General features: G+C 36.6%; 1 protein-coding gene and 1 pseudogene across 1 annotated transcript in view; one reads left to right on the forward strand and one right to left on the reverse strand.

The window, feature by feature from the left end:
• Positions 1–20,966, reverse strand: part of SEMA3E (semaphorin 3E) — a 244,295-nt gene that overhangs the window by 162,849 nt on the left and 60,480 nt on the right. The gene's annotated exons all lie outside the window — the stretch shown is intronic.
• On the forward strand, positions 5,688–5,990 carry LOC118020694 (annotated as a pseudogene).

Below are 20,966 nucleotides of genomic sequence, written 5' to 3' on the forward strand. Positions count from 1 at the left end.
ATATTATAATTCCATTTATGAGTAAATAATATATAATAATGTAGTTTTATTATGGATAGGTTCATAATATTTATGAGTTTTACTATTTTATGTATGAGTAATTTATAGTTTCATTTTTCACAAACTTTAACAAGTCATACTTTAGGTTATTTTTAATTAACATTTAAGCAGAGTCAGAAATCACAGTATATGGAACTGTACTTTATTTACCCATAGGTATCACATAGGGCTTGAGATTCCAAGACCAGTTCATCAACGTGCCACTCGCAGAACCATTGGTCTGTAATCTTCCCTTGTTTATCTTGTTTGCAAACCTGTTGCTAAAATTTTAGCAGAAAGCCTAGACTTCATGCAAAAATACCATCACTCCAATTTTGGTATGAGTGTGCTTTCTCTTCACAAAAGAACCACCCATTCTGCCATTTTCACAGTCTACCTGAGGTAACTCATGGTAGTTTGGTAAGACATACTTTGCTATAAACACCCCCCAAATGAAGAATGTACGGTATTATTTTATTCTTATCAAATTATGTTTCAAGATTTATGTTTAACCTTAGCAAACTGGCTACTTGTCAAAATCTCCTGGTTGTTGCTAGAGGTGGTGGTTATTAGGTCTGTCTAAAACAAACACAGGCCAAGGCAAATTTTCTTCCACCCATAGTGTTGCAGAGGGGTATATCCTAGCTTTCAGCTGCCAGGTGAGGCAAGCTGCCAGACCCCAGCAGGCTTACTAAGGCAGACATATGAAAAAATGCACCCACTCTGATGCTAGAGTAATCATCAATCTTTCAACAGAAAATAAAATACGTAAGAATGAGGAATTGGTAGCATTTCCCAGTCTGGATGAGGTTGCCAACTCCAGACGGGTGAACTTTCCTACCCGTAATAGAATATCTTCTTCCATATCTGGCTCCAGAAAGTCCAAGATGGGCTCACAAACCAGAGCTTCAGTTTCCTTTACTTCCTGCCTTTGTTCCAGGATGAATTTTCTCTACTCCTTTAACACACTCTTGTCTATCCCCAGGCCTTTCCTTTCTCCATGTTCATACCTATGTGTAAGAGCATTTGGAGAAATGGAGAACTGAGATGAACTTGTTCACTTCTCACACACACACTGATGTTCTAATTCTGCAGGGCATTAAAAATATTTAATCAATTTCAGTTTGCTCCACCTTAGAGCCCTACTTTAAGTTTTGCAGTGCTTGTTAGAAATGAGTCAATGTATAAAGGTCTGTGATTTGCTCCTTTCCCACTCCCAGATTTTTTTTTAAGTAATTATGAGTATTACAGTACTCCAGTTAGGCATAAAAATAACTCATTATTTATCTAACTAAAATTATATATGACTCTGATTCCACGAAAAAGGAAGGGGTTTCAATTTAATGCACTATTGAGACTTCTTCCCTCTCTATAGAATCTTGAGAAGATCCTCAGGGTCTTTCATATCCGGACAGAACATTTTGTGGGCATATTCTCTGGTTTTGGATCCCACTCATCACCTCTAAAAGGTTTGTGGTTCCGGGGTGCATAGTCCCTTAATAGGATGTTTAGCCCTCTGGTGTTTCTGAAACTTGGGCATCAAGATTTTTACTGAGGCTGAGAAGCCTGGCGCCTAGAGCACCTAAGTGCATTCTCCCTAAGTATACCACACAGCATTTTCCTCTTAGGTCTGAATCTCTTAGGTCTGATCCCTGGAGAGAGACAAATGAGGAAAGTAGGAGTCCCCACTAGGGACAAATAACGAAAGTAGGATGCCCCAACTCCCTGGACCTTCTGAGCTAAGGACTTTTCTCACTCACAAATTCAACTCCTACCTCTCCCAGTCTAAGCATAAACCCTCAGTATTTTATGTTTTGGAAAACAAAAGCCAGGGAGAGGGCTTATCTTTGTTTAGTAACTTCTTTCATTCCTATATATGCCCCTGAGACAAAGGAATATAAAAGCGTGGCTACCTTCTGGGAATTTAGAAATATAAAAATAGAACAAAACAGAAACCATACCTTATTTTAAACTACATTTCTTTTCTCACCAATAATAGAAATTTTCAATAATGAAATTTATATTCTACCACATAACAGAAGTGATTTTCCAGTCATATGGTAACATTTTTATCAATAACCACACCCCCACCAAATTGTCTTCGTAACTCTCTTTCATTTATGATGTATTTTATCATGCTATCTCATTTAATTGCTCAAAGAACCAGTACTATCCTCATTATCTCTAAATATTCAAGTACTGTGACTATAACCTTTGGAAAACTATAGCATTATCTAAACGTTTGTTCACATAGCCTGTGACCCAGCAATTCCACTTCTAAATATATATCCGAAAAAACTGTCATATATATCCATCAGGAGGCATATGACAATGGTTTTAACATCATGTTTATAGCACCAAAAAATAATAAAAATAGCCCAAATGTCCGTTAAAAAATGATGGCTGTATAAATTATATAAAGTATATGCAGCAGTGAAAATGAATGAAATATGGCTTCTCTCTACAATGCTAAAGATTCCTTAAAACATAATATTGAATAAAATAAAAACACATAATAGAAGAACACAAAGACAATCATACTGCTTTTATAAAGTACAAAACCAAGCAAAATTAAACTATCTAAGGATAATTATTTTTAAAGGGTAAGAATAAAACATAAAATTCAGGATAATAATCACCTCTCAGAATAAATTAAGAAGATGAGTTAGGGAAAGAGCACACGGTAGATGACATAGAACAGAGAGGGTTTAGATCTTAAAGTGGGTAAGAGGTTCACAGGTATACATGTTTTATAATTCATAATACAATTTATTCATACTAAAACATTTACGTACATCAATAAATATGGAGAACTCAGAGCTTTGTTTTTCTTGTACTGTTCATAATATGACCAAGAGTAATCTCAGAGAAGGGTTTCTTAAGTTTGGCATTATTGTCATTTTGGGACAGATAATTTTTTTTTTTTTAAGATTTTATTTATTTATTTGACACAGAGAGACACAGCGAGAGAGGGAACACAAGCAGGGGGAGTGGGAGAGGGAGAAGCAGGCCTCCCGCGGAGCAGGGAGCCCAATGCGGGGCTCGATCCCAGGACCCTGGGACCATGACCTGAGCCGAAGGCAGACGCTTAACAACTGAGCCACCCAGGCGCCCGGGGCCAGATAATTTTTTTGTGATGTGAAGCTGTTTGCACTGTAAAATGTTTAGCAGCATCCCTGGTCTCTGCTCACTAGGTACTAGTAGCAAGCTCCCAACTGTAACAGTCAAAAATGTCTCTTGATATTGCCAAATATCTCTTGGTGGCAAAATCACTCTAGGTTGAGATCTGTGTCTTAGAGGGATAGATTGCGTGGAATTCACATGAAACAAAGCCAAACTCACTTGTAGCCAAATGCTGAACACTAAAAGCCCTGGTACTATTACTATTACACATATACACCTTGTGTTTTATATTAGACAAACTATTTTTAATTTGTCATGGTATCTTTGTATTATATATGAAGAACATCTCAAAAGAATCTACAATGACCATGAAACTTTGATACCCTACTGTAGTTCTGCCTCTGAAAAATACATACTCTTCCCCTCATTTATGAACTTGCACACATTATTCTGTCTGCCAAGAATGACTTCTATCTCTACCCAAGTCACTGCCATTCTGACCCCTATGTCTTCCACTTAGCATTCGACTACACTATTGTTAGTGGGAATTTCCAGCTTCCTCCAGTTAATTTCTTCAAAGTTAGTACCATGTCTTCTTCATCTTTATATTACCAAAGCTTAGCTTAGTATCTGGCCTCAGTAAGTAATAAATACATACCTGTTGAACATGTATGAATGACTAAATGAATTAATTGATTTTAGGGCTTTGCTTACTCCAAAACAGCTGACAAAACCCATCAGAAAGAATCATTTCTGCCTCTTATTCAATATTGAAAATGTAAATTAAACAGATTTTAACACTATTTTTTATTTAACTATGAATTAACTACTTAACTTTTATTTAAATATTTCTCATGATGTCTGTAAGTTTATAGTTACATAGACAAAGTTAGCAATTGACAGGGTTCAGAACATGTTACCCCAAATTATGGCACCTTGGCATACTGAATCTCTTAAGCTGAAGGAACTGGGGAATGGCAGATGTTGAAAGGACTCTGAGGCTTCTTTCCTGAAGCAGCTAAGACTCTCACATGGGAGGTGCCCTTCCTACCCCAGAGGAAAGGAGCATCAGTGTCTCTAAAGATGAGGAATGCTGAGAGGAATTCGAATAAACAGGCCTTGCTAAGTATCCCCCCAGTTCACTGCACTTAGCTCATATCCTTTTGCCCACAACTTTCCGCTTTTCATCAAACCTAGCATAAAAATGCTCAGGTTTAACCCACCTCTTTGCGTCTTCGTTTCCTTATGAAGGCTCCTGTGCCCCATAAAACTTATATTAAATATATTTGTATGCTTTCCTCTTGTTAATCTGTGTTTTGTTAAGGAGCCCAAGGTGAGAAACTAGAAGAGTGGAAGAAAAAGATTTCTTTCTTCTTCACCTACACAATCCTAATCCATAAATTAAATAATCTCTTGATGACTCATCTTTGAAAAACTATGTAATGTCTCTTTTAGGTCAAGATTTTTATATTGTATCATGTAAATTTTCAAAAGAGTTGAGAAAACAGTACTGTGAATCCCCATGCACTTACGATTTGAGTCTAATGATTTTGCCCTAAATGCTCTTCCTAGTCTTTCTGATTTTATTTTCTTTGTTAAATTATTATTTCTAAAGTCCATATATCACAAGTATTTCCCTCCTGAATATTAAGTGTACAAGTCTAAAGCACTTAAATATGTCAATAATTTATTCTCAGAATCATATAATCATATGTTAACAGAAACTAAGAAATAAACACAATGAACCTCTTTTACGACATGGTTTTAACCCAGAGTCATGCATTTTGTATGTATAAAGCAATTTGTTTTGCATTTTATGACTAAAATGATGATTATTGGCTTTCTATGTAAAAATCATTGTGAAAATGTGTAATTTCTTCTAAGATTTTAACAGTAATCTTAAATCAGGGTTGTCAAATTAACAAGAAATTGAATGATAAATCCACATAAAAAAGCTTTAACCAAACTGCTTGACATCAGGCAGCACATATGCTTGAGAATAGATATGAGCATCCAGTAAGTCTTCCCAAATCTATATAGAGCTGAACCAGTTTCGTGGGCCATTCTAGAAATGTAGATAAACTTGAAAAAAATCAAGAGGAAAGACAGGTGTTGGGACTTAAAAACAAAATCCAGTTTACAAAACGTAATATGTCAATAGTTTCCAAATCCAGTAATAATAAGAGCAATTATTTGGCCACTTAAGGTAAAAGAAGGAAAAGTCTCTCACGCATTACTCTTAATGCATAATTTTAGAGCATTCAGTTTATAAAAAGCATCAACACTTTCTTAAACACTTTGAAGACTTGGATTTCTTATAGAAACAATTCAGTGCAATAGAAAACATTTAAATGTAAGTGGAATAATCATTCTTTCCACAGAATAGATGCAGCTTTGAATCATCAAGCAAACACTACTCTTCTTGTTGTCATTTACTGTGGACTAAAAATTCATTTCGCCAAAAAAAATATTTTGCTCTGACATTAAGTAGAGGAGTAAATCTAATGCTGGTTTGCTTTCTGCATCAAAAAGTCTGTGAATGACCCAGGACTCCAAGATGGCGTCAGTCGTACCAGTGAAGGAGAAGAAGCTCATGGATGTGAAACTAGGAGAGCTGCCCAGCTGGATACTGATGCGGGATTTCACCCCTAAGGGCACTGCTGGAGCATTTCAAAGAGGTTACTACCGGTATTACAACAAGTATGTCCATGTGAAGAAAGGGGGTGTTGCTGGGATTTCTACGGTGCTGGCATCTTATGTGCTTTTCAACTACTGTCCTCGTTACAAGGAACTCAAACAGGAGCGAGCAGCTACGCAAGTACCACTGAAGAGGGCCCAGTGTGGAGGCACATTCAGCATTCCTGACCATGACCTTTGCCTGGCACCCTTGAATCCTTTCATATTCTAATTCAGAATTAACATCCAATAAAAGATGACTGGTACTTGGAAAAAAAAAAGTTTGTGGATGAGTGTGTTACTTTTTCCTCCCCCCCCCCCCATTTAAATGGGTTTGAAAGAACAAAGTACATGGTAAAGGTCACAGCATTTTTTTCCCCACTAGAGACATAAACATACGTGTTTTATCAGCTAAAATTTTATGTGTCATCTTGACTGGGCCATGGGATGCACCGACATTTGGTCAAACATTATTCTGCCTGTGTCTGTGAGAGTACTTTTGGGTAAGATTAACATATGAATCTACAGACCTAGGGAGGCAGATTGCCCTCCCTAATGAGGGTGGGCCTCATCCAATCAATTAAAATCCAGAATAGAACAAAGATGCTGAGTAAGAAAGACTCCACCTATTTCACTGCTTGAGGTGGAATCTGAGCTGACTATATATATATTTTTTGCCTTTGGATGTGAACTGAAAAATTGGTGCTTCTTGAGTCTCCAGCCTGCGGATTTGCAGACTGGAACTACACCATCACCCTCCTGAGTCTCCAGCTTGCCAACTGCAGATCTTGAGACTTCTCAGCCTCCACAATTACATGAGCCAATTCCTTATAATAAATCTCTCTCTCTATCCATCCTATTGGTTCTGTTTCTCTGAAGAACCCTGACTAATACATCACCAAAGGTGCCCTATTCTACCATAAGTAATAATTCAGGTAATAAACTTGAAAAAATACCAACCTTGATTTTTCAAAACAACATATTTTCCATATTGTTTTAATTTATAGGGCTGGTACCAAGATTTTACTGAATAACTTTTTTGTGGTCGTCTATGCTACTGGTATTTGGTTTCAAAAGACAAATATAGCACTGTTTAAAGAGCATTTCTTTAGTAGTCCTTTAAAATATAAAATGTGGCATTTGGGGAGGGAAAGATAGTTATAAAAATATACATTTATCCACTTTTCAAAAATTGCAGTTGTCAAATTATAAAGCAGGAAAACAATAATAGAGCCACTAATATTAGCAGAGATGTATTCCAGATGGGTTTTTAAATTATGGCTATATTTTAGAACTGAACTCAATATTTTAATACATTTTAATAAAAATATGGTAGAGAATCAATGCTATCATGACAAACCACAATAAAATGAGGTAATAATCTTTCTATTTTAGCATTCTAAAAATGGAAGATTAAAATTCTTATCTTTAGTATTATTAGTAATGACTAATAACATGTCATGTCACTACAAAAATCAAATTTTCAAGAAACGCAAAATATTTTCTTTAATAAAAAAAGAAATACAACATAAATCAAATATAAGCTTCCTATTTTGGCTCTCTTTTTGGCTTCCCTTGAGTTGTTAACTGCAGTTCATCACTTGAAAGTGATGGTTAGTCTACCTTACTTGGGTTCACAGGTTTCAAATAAAGTATAAATTTCACCAGCTACATGGTCAATTGATGATTGAAGCCCATTCTGGTGTTTAATCATCATAAATAAGCATCACTAATTATTGCTCTTCTTTGTATCAATTTTGATGTAGCAAGAATAGTAGGAGACTTGGAACAAGAGAACAAGTCCAAATCCTCATTGGGATGGTTGAGAGCTATGGTAGCACAGGAAGGTCACCTTCTTGAGTCTTAGTTTCCTCTTCGATAAAATGATACTTTCCTCTAATGGTAGTTGATAGAATTAGGAGACAAACTATGTATATTTTACATATATATGCATATACATTTATATATAAAAATACACTTATATTTATATATAAATACACAGATATTTATACATATATAAATACGCATATTAGATTTACATATACCTGCATATATACATATTTATACATAAAAGACTAGCATTGTGCCAGGAAAAAAAGCAATCATTAATGGAAATTCAGTCTTAATGGTTTAGTTAATCCATATTTGTTTTAACATTCTAAAAATTACTACTTTTAGAAAAGAGGACTTCAAAAGTAGGAAAAACTGTGGTGTTGTGTTTAGCTCACCTAATTGCCTTTCATGGAAAAAACCTGATAATAATCAAAAGCATTCTTTTTTTTTTTTTTTAAGATTTTATTTATTTATTTGAGAGAGAGAATGAGAGACAGAGAGCATGAGAGGGAGGAGGGTCAGAGGGAGAAGCAGACTCGCTGCCGAGCAGGGAGCCCGATGCGGGACTCGATCCCGGGACTCCAGGATCATGACCTGAGCCGAAGGCAGTCGCTTAACCAACTGAGCCACCCAGGCACCCCCAATCAAAAGGATTCTTGTCCAAAGACATGCAGTTTCATTATGTGTGCTGGTATGCAATTGATTATGCTTTGCATCTATTTGTAAATTCATTTCAAAGCTCCTTGTTCCCTATACTTGTATGGGTCTTAGAATTCTCTCTTGAACGAGTAATATAACATCTTACGTCGCTCTCTAGTAATGAGTTAAAATAATCTTTGATACATATTCATTTAATTTCTATGAGAGAGAAGACTATAACTTTTAAAAAATATTCTTTAAAACTGCTCTGCATTTTAAACAAATTGCTTTATCTATATACCAATGCAATTTGCACATTAGAAAAGACTTTTTCAGAAAACTATTTTGAGTATAATTCTTTGTTCCTATATCTTTTTAAAAGAGATTTATTTATTTATTGGGGGGGGAGGGGCAGAGGGGAGGGAGAGAGAGAGAGAATCCCAAAGCAGACTCTGCATTGAGTGCAGAGCCCATGGGGGTGCTCAATCTCATGACCCTGAGATCATGACCTGAGCCGAAACCAAGAGTCAGATGTTCAACCGACTGAACCACCCCTGACCCCCTGTTCCTATCTGTCTTTTTAACTTTCACGCTCAATCTTTTTTGAAGTGTGTAAGAGAGTTTCAAACATATGGACTGAGGTAAACTAATATTGTCAATTGCATAATACTGCTTTGCAAAGCACAGTTTTTAAAAAAATGAAACAAAGACACATGATAAACTATGATTTAATTTACTGGAAATTACTAACCTAACAATCCTAAAGAAATTACTATATACGATATGGGAATTTTTGTGTGCTTTTATTGTAGCCATTAAATGTGCTAAGAGAGCACAGATATTCTCATGGAACTAACAAAACCAACAAGGAATCTATATTTACCAGACTGTACCAAGTGGATAGTGTGAAAATGCAGGATAAACTGAGAGCTAACCACACTTTTTCAACATGACAGCTGTGAGAACTCACCTTGATCTTCAAAATAACAATCCATTTTAAATGACTTTTAATATTCTACAAAGTAAACTAGAAGGTTTATTCAAAGGAAACATCTTTCACTCTTTTATTGTTCCTTTATGACAAAACATTCTCCTCGGATTCCCTTAGATTTTTGACTGCCTACCCCTCTATTGAGCTTCTAAAATAATTTCACGGTACAATTTTTAGGTTTTTGCAAACACTTCCATTTTTTTCTTTCCTCTTTTTCAATCTTGCCTGCCTCCTAATCCCTGATCATATTCTTCCCTCTGGCAGGCAACTTTCTTCTTAACACCCTGTTCTTAAGGAATCAATTGATGCTTTGAATTAAGCTGCTTTTTTAAAGCATATGCCCTTTGCGAGAACACCCTATTACAATCTCATAAGTGCTCACAGTAACGAGCTGATAGCATTTTCAGTTCACTCGGGAAATTGTGTGCCAATCTTACCTGCAGCTGCATAATGACAAACTGATTTTAAAAGTTCATCTATTCATTTGAGGTAAGTACTCCATCAAGAGGCTAACACAAATGGTATTTTATGATACCTCACTGCTTGTGTACATGGCATCACTGATTTTATAGTAAATAAAATTGAAAAAAATTGACATTTTAGCTTAGCTAATTGGAAAAGCATACTAATTTAGTATCTAAGGATTGGGTTTTCTAACGGTTTTTAGCCATAGAACCCCTCCTGAGAGAAAACTACGGACAAAATCCCCACTAAGCTCACTATTGACTTGGAGCCTGGTGGGAAAGGGGCATATGGTTTGTAATGCAAAACATCTATCCATAAGACAAAAAACCTCTTTTCTTTAAGGTTTTACTTATTTATTTGAGAGAGAGAGCATGAGAGAGAGAGAGCACAAGCACGAGTGGGGGCAGGGGTGGAGGGAGAGGGAGAAGCAGAATCCCTAGCAGGGGGCCTGACCAGGGAGCCTGACGCAGGGCTCGATCCCAGGACCCTGGGATCATGACCTGAGCCAAAGGCAGACACTTAACTGACTGAGCCACCCAGGTGGCCCTAGCTCATGGCTTGTATCAGACTCCTGTGTACAAAGTATGAAAATGCAGTAGCCAAAGGATAACCAAGCATATTATTCATACTTCATCAGTCTCACATTCAGCATTTTAGTTAGAATTGAATCTGCATATCTGAAATGAAGATCTTTCAAAGGAAATATTTGAAAGGACATTTTTAAAAGAATAATAAAAAACCACAGAGTTTTCTTAACCTTAATTTAAAGTTGAAAACTATCTTGGAGGATGATTTCTGGTTATATTTGGTATCATTTCTTTCTTTTTTTTTTTTTTTGTAAAGATTTTATTTATTTATTTGAGACAGAGAGTATGAGAGGGAGGAGGGTCAGAGGGAGAAGAAGACTCCCCGCCGAGCAGGGAGCCCGATGCGGGACTCGATCCCGGGACTCCAGGATCATGACCTGAGCCGAAGGCAGTCGCTTAACCAACTGAGCCACCCAGGCGCCCCTATTTGGTATCATTTCTTAAATTATTGTTTTGGTTGAACGTTTTAAATTGAAAAGGGCCTGATTTTCCCAAATACTCTCTTCCAAGGACCATTCCGAATCCCAGGGACACATCCAGTGGCGGCCAGAGTGAGCTTTCTAAAATCTTTTTTTCCTGTCAAATGTATAAAATGACCACTACAGCTGGAATCGTATCTTAGAAAGACACATTCTATCTGAACTAGCCCTTGAGACTGGCAGACCTTGGCAGTTAAAACAGGGTATCTTATTCCAGAGGAACTTCCTTATAGAACCCAGTGGGTCGCAAAGGGAATTTGCTTTCATCTGACAAACTTTTAGAAGTGCCTATTATTGGCAACTGACTCCAGGGAAATAAGTCTACAGGTCCTGGCGTGAGCTTTTTGGGAGCATGAAGCAGAGACATAACCAGTCTCTCTCCAAAAAAGAAAAGAGAGGGGAAAGTTACTCAGTAGATACTAGAAAATCTTGTAGTAATCCAAGAAGAGCAAGCTAGGTAGGGCTAATTTTACGGACACAGGAAAGTCATCTGAAGGAGTGGAGTTGCTCTCAAGGACAGTGTTAACACCTTGTCAGCTCTCCTCTCTACCTACTGACTTCCTTGTTTCCTCCTGGGTTTCCACTTCCTCGTGATTTGGGTGTAATCAGCTCACTTCATAGCTCCATTGTTCACTGCAGGCAGGCATCCTTCATGCCTCAGTTCTGACTCATGAGATTCTTGTAGCAGCTTGTGGGTTGAGTAAACTTGCAATCAGGGACAGTGTGACAGATACAGTAATGAACAAGACAAAGTCCTTCAAAGAAACCTCCTGGATCTTACAGTGTTATGATTCTCACTTGTGATAGGGCATGGTCTTTTCAGGGTCATAGAACTGTGGAAAGGACAACTTTTCTATGAATGGGCTACAGACAAAGCAAGCAATGAAATACAGCCCTAGTACACTTGGCCTGCAACTATTTCTCCTGCCACTGCTATACCTCTGTCCCTACTATTAATTACTATTTTTGCTTTGATTGTTCTGATGACTTTTACACTCAAAGGCTTTCACCCATAACCAGGCATACTCGATGCCAGTATGGTGCCCAGACTAGCAGCTGCAACAGCATCTAGGAATTTATTAAAAATGCAAATTTTAGGGTCCTAGCCCAGACCTACCCAATCAAAAAACTCAAGAGTAGGGGCTCAGAACTCTGGGTTTTAGCAATGTTCTGATGCACGCCAAAATTGAGAACCACTGCTCCATGCTTTCAATCCAAATATGTCAGTCTACTCTTACTTTACCTATTTTTCCTCAATACTTGAGCCATAAGAAAATACGAACACATAACTATTTAGCCTTCCTTTCTCTAAGTTAAACAAAACCTTTTCACATTATTCTTCCTCTTGACCACAGGAGTCAAAGCTGTTAATCAATTCCTATTTGGTATCTGCCTGGAATAATGCCTAAAATTCAACTCACCAAAAAAATATATATATAATCAATTTTAAATTTAAAATGACAACAATTCAACTAGATTGGCCAATTCTCCCTTCATTTTTCAACCATTTCAACCTATCATGTATGAAAACAGGGCCAAATAAGAGCTCTCAAACTTCCTAGAATTCTATATATAAGCTAATCTTAGAAATATAACAAAATACAGAATTAAAATTTCTCTCTCAGTGGGCACTAAGCTCACTTTCTCTCAAAAGTCATTGCATTATATAACCTTTCAAGATATATTTTGCAAATAGAACCATTTTTTAAAAATGAACCATCACTTGGGAAAACCATATCACAAGGAATTAAGAACCAATTAAGAATCAAATTTGGTATCATTTCTTAAATCAAATTTGGTATCATTTCTTAATTGCATTCCTGGAATGCCATGTCCAGGTGTTTCAGGGTCAATGTTCTCCACATTGCACTCTTTCAGTATATTTTTAAAAGTTTTCCATCAATATATCACTTTTGTCTTTGCTAAAATACTCTTAGTAAATGTTCTATGTTCTTTAATCACTATTGCTGTTTAACAATTGTTAATCATTTTTTCCCCAACCCTCTCCATGAGGGGAGGAAATTATCTTTTTAACTGCTATCACTTCAGCACCTGACTCAGTACCTGGTTCATACTTGATGTTCAATATCTATTTGGAGGAATGATGTAATAGATGTAATAATGTGGTTGGCAAAAAAGAAAAAAATATTTTAAAAAGAGAAAATAATGATAGGCTTAGAAATTGTTATGAACTGAAAATATTTCTTGGGAATAGATAGCAAATGCAATGAAAATGCGATATGTTTTGTGATTCATTATCAATTTCTATCTTGGTATCCAGAATATATATTTGATATCCATACTTTAATATCATAAGAAGTTTCCTGCTCCAGCTTCCTTGCCTAAATGCTGCAGGCTATCTAAACAAAACACACAGCTGTCCATGTTTGTCTCACTTTACAGAGGTGGAAATTTTATGACCTTCTTTGGACATTTTAAAGTTGTATATGATTTCTATACTTCCTTACTCAATGTTTTCACTCTTTGGTGCTAAACACACCTAACTCATTTAACTTCCCTCACATGCTATATTTGCAACCTTACTCAATAATTGATTCTTCTTTGGACTTCCTGCTATTTTTTTGAATTCTACTTCATACATGTGATTACAATTTCATTGTACTTCATACATATTAACTCTTGGCCTCATCCTTTCATACAAGTTCTAGTATGACCTACTGGAGTATCGGCTTTTTCTCACTTCAAGAGCAGTGTAGCCTGTAGGTCCAAGACAATCTCATTCCATTACACCTTAATGACCGTCTCCCAGTCTAAGCTAGTAGCGTTGACTATTTGTCCCAACATCTTTACGTTTTCTAAATTCTAATGTGTTTTGAAGAACTTCTTTCCCCTATTCTGTCTCTACCATTGCGTAAGTTATCTTTGTTACCGAGCATATTGACACCCGAATACATATACTCATTGCCTAAAAATTTGCTTATGGAAATCTTATTTCTCCACCCAAGAGATAAATTAGGGAGAAAATGTGGCACAGGAACTTTGGACTCTTCTAATTTTGGATGTTATAGTTATTTGATATTAGACAAGTTACCTTCTCCCTATCAACCTCATTGTAAAGGAATGTTGGCAATATTGTCAGAACTATGGATTACATACCCTGAGTACATAAATGTATATGCAATAAATGTTAACTATTTTAATTTTGGAATTATTTAAAAATTATAGACACTATTCAAAATTGGTTTTTAAAGGACACTTATATGGAAGGAGAATGTTATTTTCAATTTTTATTCAGTCTTTAAACATCCTTTTATAACTATCCTAAAATTAATCAAATATACACTACCATATTTAATAAAAATAAAATTCATACCACAGGTATCAGTGTATGGACATATACACAAATGTTTGATTTGTCTTAAGACAAATTTTGTCATAGGAAAAATTGATATGTTCTGGTAAAAGCTGACATCCTGGAAATGGAGGGGGGAAACTAGTTTGTTGTTATCACTTCTGAAATTGGTCAGTTATAAAAATAGCAGGAGGATAGAGACATTTTGATTTCTGCATAAATAATGAGCATATGTTTGTAATGTTCCATGATCACTGCAATTAAATATAACCTTCAAAATTAGGGAATTCAACTTATTTAATATCTATTATTTTAGCTTCCTTACCTTGCCTCTTTAAGGTAAGTAGTTCATCATAAGTAGAGAAATGAATACATTCATTTTATCCTTTTTAATTTTGGAGTTAATAAAAATAGCTGCTTTATTATGGGGCACCTGGGTGGCTCAGTTGGTCAAGTGTCTGCCTTCAGCTTGGGTCATGATCCCAGGGTCCTGGGATCGGGCCCCGCATCGGGCTCCCTGCTCAGCAGAGAGCCTCCTTCTCCTTCTCCCTGTGCCTGCCTGCCACTCTCCCTGCTTGTGCTCTCTCTCTCACTATCTCTGTCTCTGTGTCAAATAAATAAAAATGAATAAAATCTTTAAAAAAAGAAGAGCTTAAAAAAAAGGCTGCTTTATTATATATCAGATACTCCACTCTTCCTGGGTTCTTATTTTTATCATTAAAATATTTTAGTCTTGTATAATACTGTTTCCTTTAGCATTTTATAGGATACAGCTAATTTTCAAAATAACTAAAACCAGTTTTGTCACTTTCTCCTGGAAATCTGTTTAAAAAAAAGAATTTTAAAGTTTTCAGTAAGGCTTTAAAAATGGACTAAGACTGTAAATTTTAGAGTCATAATTCATCTCCCTCTGATCAATGCTCAGTGTTTTATATGCAAATACTAAGACTGCAGCTTAATCTTCAAATATTAACCTTGACTTCTCCTCCCAGGTCTTTACTAAATAGAAATGCAAACTAAATCCTCAGAGACTTGCATTACAAAAAACTTTGTGCAGAATTTTTAGTGCTCAGGCCTCACTCTGCCTGAAGGACATTTCAAGTTTGTTCCCAGCACTATTTAGAATTTAAAAACAAAGGGAAATAATTCTGTTTTTCTAGTCAAAAACCTTTACTAGAAGTGGGAAAATAAAATTAATTTTTTTTAAATTTTATTTTATTACGTTATGTTAATCATCATACATTACATCATTAGTTTTTTATTTGTTTTTTTTTTTAGTTTTTTTTTTAAGATTTTATTTATTTATTTGAGAGAGAGAATGAGAGAGAGAGAGAGCATGAGAGGGGGGAGGGTCAGAGGGAGAAGCAGACTCCCTGCCGAGCAGGGAGCCCGATGCGGGACTCGATCCTGTGACTCTAGGATCATGACCTGAGCTGAAGGCAGTCACTTAACCAACTGAGCCACCCAGGCGCCCTTTTTTTTAGTTTTTGATGTAGTGTTCCATGATTCATTATTTGCGTATAACACCCAGTGCTCCATTCAGTACGTGCCCTCTTTAATACCCATCACCGGGCTAACCCATCCCCCCAACCCTTCCCCTCTAGAACCCTCAGTTTGTTTCTCAGAGTCCATAGTCTCTCATGGTTCATCTCCCCCTCCTATTCCCCACCCTTCATTTTTCCCTTCCTACTATCTTCTTTTTTCTTTTTTAACATAAAATGTATTATTTGTTTCAGAGGTACAGGTCTGTGATTCATCAGTCTTACACAATTCATAGCACTCACCATAGCACATACCCTCCCCAATGTCTATCACCCAGCCACCCCATCCCTCCCACCCCCACCACTCCAGCAACCCTCAGATAAAGGGCTAGTATCCAAAATCTATAAAGAACTTATCAAACTCAACACCCAAAGAACAAATAATCTAATCAAGAAATGGGCAGAAGACATGAACAGATATTTTTCCAAAGAAGACATCCAAATGGCCAACAGACACATGAAAAAGTGCTCAACATTGCTCGGCATCAGGGAAATCCAAATCAAAACCTCAATGAGATACCACCTCACACCAGTCAGAATGGCTAAAATTAACAAGTCAGGAAATGACAGATGTTGGCGGGGATACGGAGAAAGGGGAACCCTCCTACACTGTTGGTGGGAATGCATGCTGGTGCAACCACTCTGGAAAACAGTATGGAGGTTCCTCAAAAAGTTGAAAATAGAGCTACCGTATGACCCAGCAATTGCACTACTGGGTATTTACCCCAAAGATACAAATGTAGTGATCTGAAGGGGTACATGCACCCCAATGTTTGTAGCAGTAATGTCCACAATAGCCAAACTATGGAAAGAGCCAAGATGTCCATCAACAGATGAATGGATAAAAAAGATGTGGCGTGTATACACACACACACACACACACACACACACACACACACACACACAATGGAATATTATGCAGCCATCAAAAGGAATAAGATCTTGCCATTTGCAACGATGTGGCTGGAACTAGGGGGTATTATGCTGAATGAAATAAGTCAATCGGAGAAAGACATATATCATATGATCTCACTGATATGAGGAATTCTTAATCTCAGGAAATAAAATTAATTTTTGAAAAGAAAATGGAAACGTATACGGCTGTGGTAGAGAAATCTTTATCATGAAAAAGTGATTCCAAAGACCATAACATGTACAGTGACAAGAGGCCATATTTTTTTTTTAAGAAAAGATTTATTCATTTGAGAGGGACAGCGAGTGTTTGCACATGACAAAACAGTGTGGGAGGGCCAGAGGGAGAGGGAGAGAGAATCTTAAGCAGACTGCTGAGCACGAGCCCAACGCAGGGCTTGATTCCACGACTGGATCATGACCTGAGTGGAAACCAAGAGTTGGATGTCCAACCAACTGTGCCACCCAGGTGCCCCAAGAGGCCATATTCTGAGGGGGAAAAAAGTAGAAAGTAAAAAAAAAAAAAAAAAAAAAAATTTTTAAAGAGCAAGAGAGAAAGAGAAAGAGAGTGAGATAGACTGCTAGCAATAATAAGTCCCTTCCCTGTATCTGCATCTTTGGGTAATCCTCCCCCACATGAACCTATGTTGAGCCATATGATTTTCTTTGGCCAATGGGATAAGAGCAAATACTATTCAAGACTATTCAAGTGGAGACTTCATGAGGGTTTGCCTTCTGAGACTTCCTGTCTCTTGCTGTACTTGTGAACAAGTTAGTCTGTGCTAACCTGCTGGAGAATGAGGGCCCATATGGAGAAGTGAAGAGTGCCAGCCAATGGTCCACTACCTGAACATCTGCCAACAGCCAGACTTGTGTGATACCATTCTAGATCATTCAGTGATCGATCAACCTGGCAGCTGACCAGACCTAGGAGATAGTCCAGCAGAGATCAGTCAACATATCACAGACCAGAATTACTATCCCTTCCAACCACAGAACCATGGACTAAAGAAACTGGAGTGTTTGAAGTCCATCAGTTTTGGGGTGGTTTGATACACAGCAAAAGCTAACTGATACAAGGAACAATCAACAGAAGTGGGGGGCAAGAGCTTTTCCTGAGGAATAAAATAAATTCTCCATTTGGTGGATATTTCAGTTGCTGGCTTTTAAACAGGTTATGATGTCACTTCCTTTTGAAATGTGCACCTGTTTAGTAAGTCTGATTCAGCATAATTTACATTTGTTTTTACCCTGAAAGACAGCTTTGCTGAAAAGGTGAGAAATAAAAGCACCCCACTCTTTCCCTACCCCTACTTGGAGAAGAGTGGTAGGAGAGCTGGAATATCTTAAAATTGGTCTTTGGATAAAAGCAAATCACAGTATTATCACCTGCTTACAAGGTAGAATCAAACCAAAGATCAGATTTGGATTATATTCCATGGACCATATGATATCTTAAACATAATGTATCATTTAGACACAAAGTAAAAAAGAATAATTCTTTATACTGAGACTTAATAAGACAAGTGTCATTGACTATTTTTACTTATATATGCTATTGGAGACAAGTTTTATTTGTTTCCACCATAATTTCAACAAGTATTTAAGTCTTTTTTTTTTTTTTTTCTTTAGAGAGGGGGCAGCAGAGGGAGAGGGACAGAGAGAATCTTAAGCAGGCTCCACGCCTGGCCTGTGAGCCCAACATGGGGCTCCCCCTCACAACCCTGAGATCATGACTGAGCTGAAATCAAGAGTCAAGCGCTCAACCAACTGAGCCACTCGGGCACCCTGAGAAGTAATTTTCAATGTGCCTGACATTCTACTCATATTTATGCTTTCTACTCTTTTCGAGATTTGAGGAACAAAACTTTCATGCAAAAGTGTATGGTTTCTTTTATTTTTATGTCAGCCCTTGCGCTCATAATTATCTGGAACAGCTGTAACACATTCTGCTCTCAGTGAAAATTAAATGTTATTGTAAGCTGTGGGTCATTTTCCTTCTGAACATCAAAGATCTACAAAGATATACCATCTCCCTTCTTTGATTTTTCTAACCTTCAAATAATTGAAAAAGGAAAGATAGTTTAATATTTTTCCTTGCATTTGTTGGGGAAAGTACCAACTTAGAAATCTTTAATAAAAGGACAAGAATACATGCTGTGACCTTCACAGTATAATTTCATCAAACCCACAAACAACTAGATAAATTCATCTGTTAACAACACCATGAAGAAAGTTTTATTCACGGAGTTAAGCACTTGAGTGGTTAAATATTTATTCAGTTGCATAGCTTCAAGCCTCTAACAGTGCATTAATTTATTTTAGTTTACAAAGAAAGGAGAATTCCATGAGAGACTATGGACTCTGAGAAACAAACTGAGGGTTCCAGAGGGGAGGGGGGTGGGGAGATGGGTTAGCCTGGTGATGGGTATTAAAGAGGGCACGTTCTGCATGGAGCACTGGGTGTTACACGCAAACAATGAATCATGGAACACTACATCAAAAACTAATGATGTAATGTATGGTGATTAACATAACATAATAATAAAAAAAAAAAGAAAAGAGAATTCAAGTGAATGGTGTCATATTACTATCAAAGAATATGTCCTGGAATATATATCAGGATATAAATCTATTGGAAAGATATGGATAAAAGTAAATTTCATTGTAAGAATATTATATAAACTATAGTCAACTAAAAGTGTGTTTCTTGGGGCGCCTGGGTGGCTCAGTCATTAAGCGTCTGCCTTCAGCTCAGGTCATGATCCCAGGGTCCTGGGATCGAGCCCCGCATCGGGCTCCCTGCTCAGCGGGAGGCCTGCTTCTCCCTCTCCCACTCTCCCTGCTTGTGTTCCTTCTCTCGCTGTCTCTCTGTCAAATAAATAAATAAAATCTTTAAAAAAAATAAAAAATAAATAAAAGTACGTTTCTTATAGCCAGTAACTTATTAAAATAATTTAAAATTTTTATTTGCATATGCTAATACCTTGATCATTCATTCTTTAGAAGCTTATCTCTCTATTGAATTATGATGGTTAATATATCAAACTTTAGTTGGAAAATTTCAGACATACGCAAATGTTAAGTAAATAGTATATAAACTATAAGGAAAGATGGGGAATGTAAACTTTAAACCAGGCAGTATTAAGCCCAGCTAAAAATTTGTGTTTTGTTCCTAAAGCAGAAGAGGAAAATGTCACAGCTTAGATAACCATAATATGGCTAAAATGTACCCAGGAGTTTCTAATTAGTGCTCTTTTTCTGTAAGTAGATTTGTTATCAAATATGTGTTTTTCAGTACCCCAAATGAAAGTGTAAAATGTGTTATGCTGAAAGAACATGACCAAACTATGTTTAGCGGTCTTTATGATAGCTAAAACTCCAACTAATTTCCATGATAGTTATGTGTGTTCTATGAGATTTCAAAATCTGTAAGTTGGATTTCACATTCTCTCATGTATGCAGTATGTTTTCTATTTGCCTCAGTTAAATGTATTATCCACTTACTATTGAAAGCACCAAAGAATTCGGCTTAAATTTAAAAATAATTATATTAAAATTTACATTTAAACAGGTAGATCATCACAGAATGATGGATATATAAGGACAGAAGGTTAGATAGATAGATGGATAGATATAGAGAAATAGGTTGATTGGATAGCACTACTTAGTCCATAACAAGAGAGTTGGGACATATTTTATGTAAAACTCAAGAAATTCAAAGGATAAAGAATAAATTAATAGACATGGAAAGAATATATGGCTCCTTTTTCCCAATGGGACCAAAACTGCAGCAAGTTTTAAAAACTATATGTTGTATCCTAGCCCTTCGTTGTATAGTTTGTATTTTCCATACTCATGACTATTTTAACTTAAGTTAGAATTTGAACAATAGGATGTCAGTAACTTGCCAAGGCTCAAGATGTTACTCTAAAAATATTAGGGGATCTAAGACATATTCTAGCAGTTAAAAAAATCACATATATCTTGCAAGCAGACACTTAATTAGTACTGCATTTATTTTACACTGTAGGGTAATATACAGATATGTAATACTTTGCCTAAATAAGTCTCTAATAATGCAAACTAGACAAAATTGAAACAAATTTTAAAAAGTGTTGTAAGAGTATCCACTCATTTTAATTCTAGATGAAGTATGTGATAGATGACAGAGGGTTTAAAGCAAGAATAGAGGAAAATTGGCTCTAGGAGAGAGAATGCAGGATAATTTTTTTTAAGGTTTTATTTATTTATTTGACAGAGAGAAACACAGCTAGAAAGGGAACACAAGCAGAGGGAGTGGGAGAGGGAGAAGCAGACTCCCCACGGAGCAGGGAGCCCGATGCGGGGCTCGATCCCAGGACCCTG

The sequence above is a fragment of the Mirounga leonina genome, unplaced genomic scaffold (genome assembly GCF_011800145.1).
Source record: "Mirounga leonina isolate KUSES-001 unplaced genomic scaffold, KU_Mleo_1.0 Mir_174, whole genome shotgun sequence".
Taxonomy (NCBI): Eukaryota; Metazoa; Chordata; class Mammalia; order Carnivora; family Phocidae; genus Mirounga; species Mirounga leonina.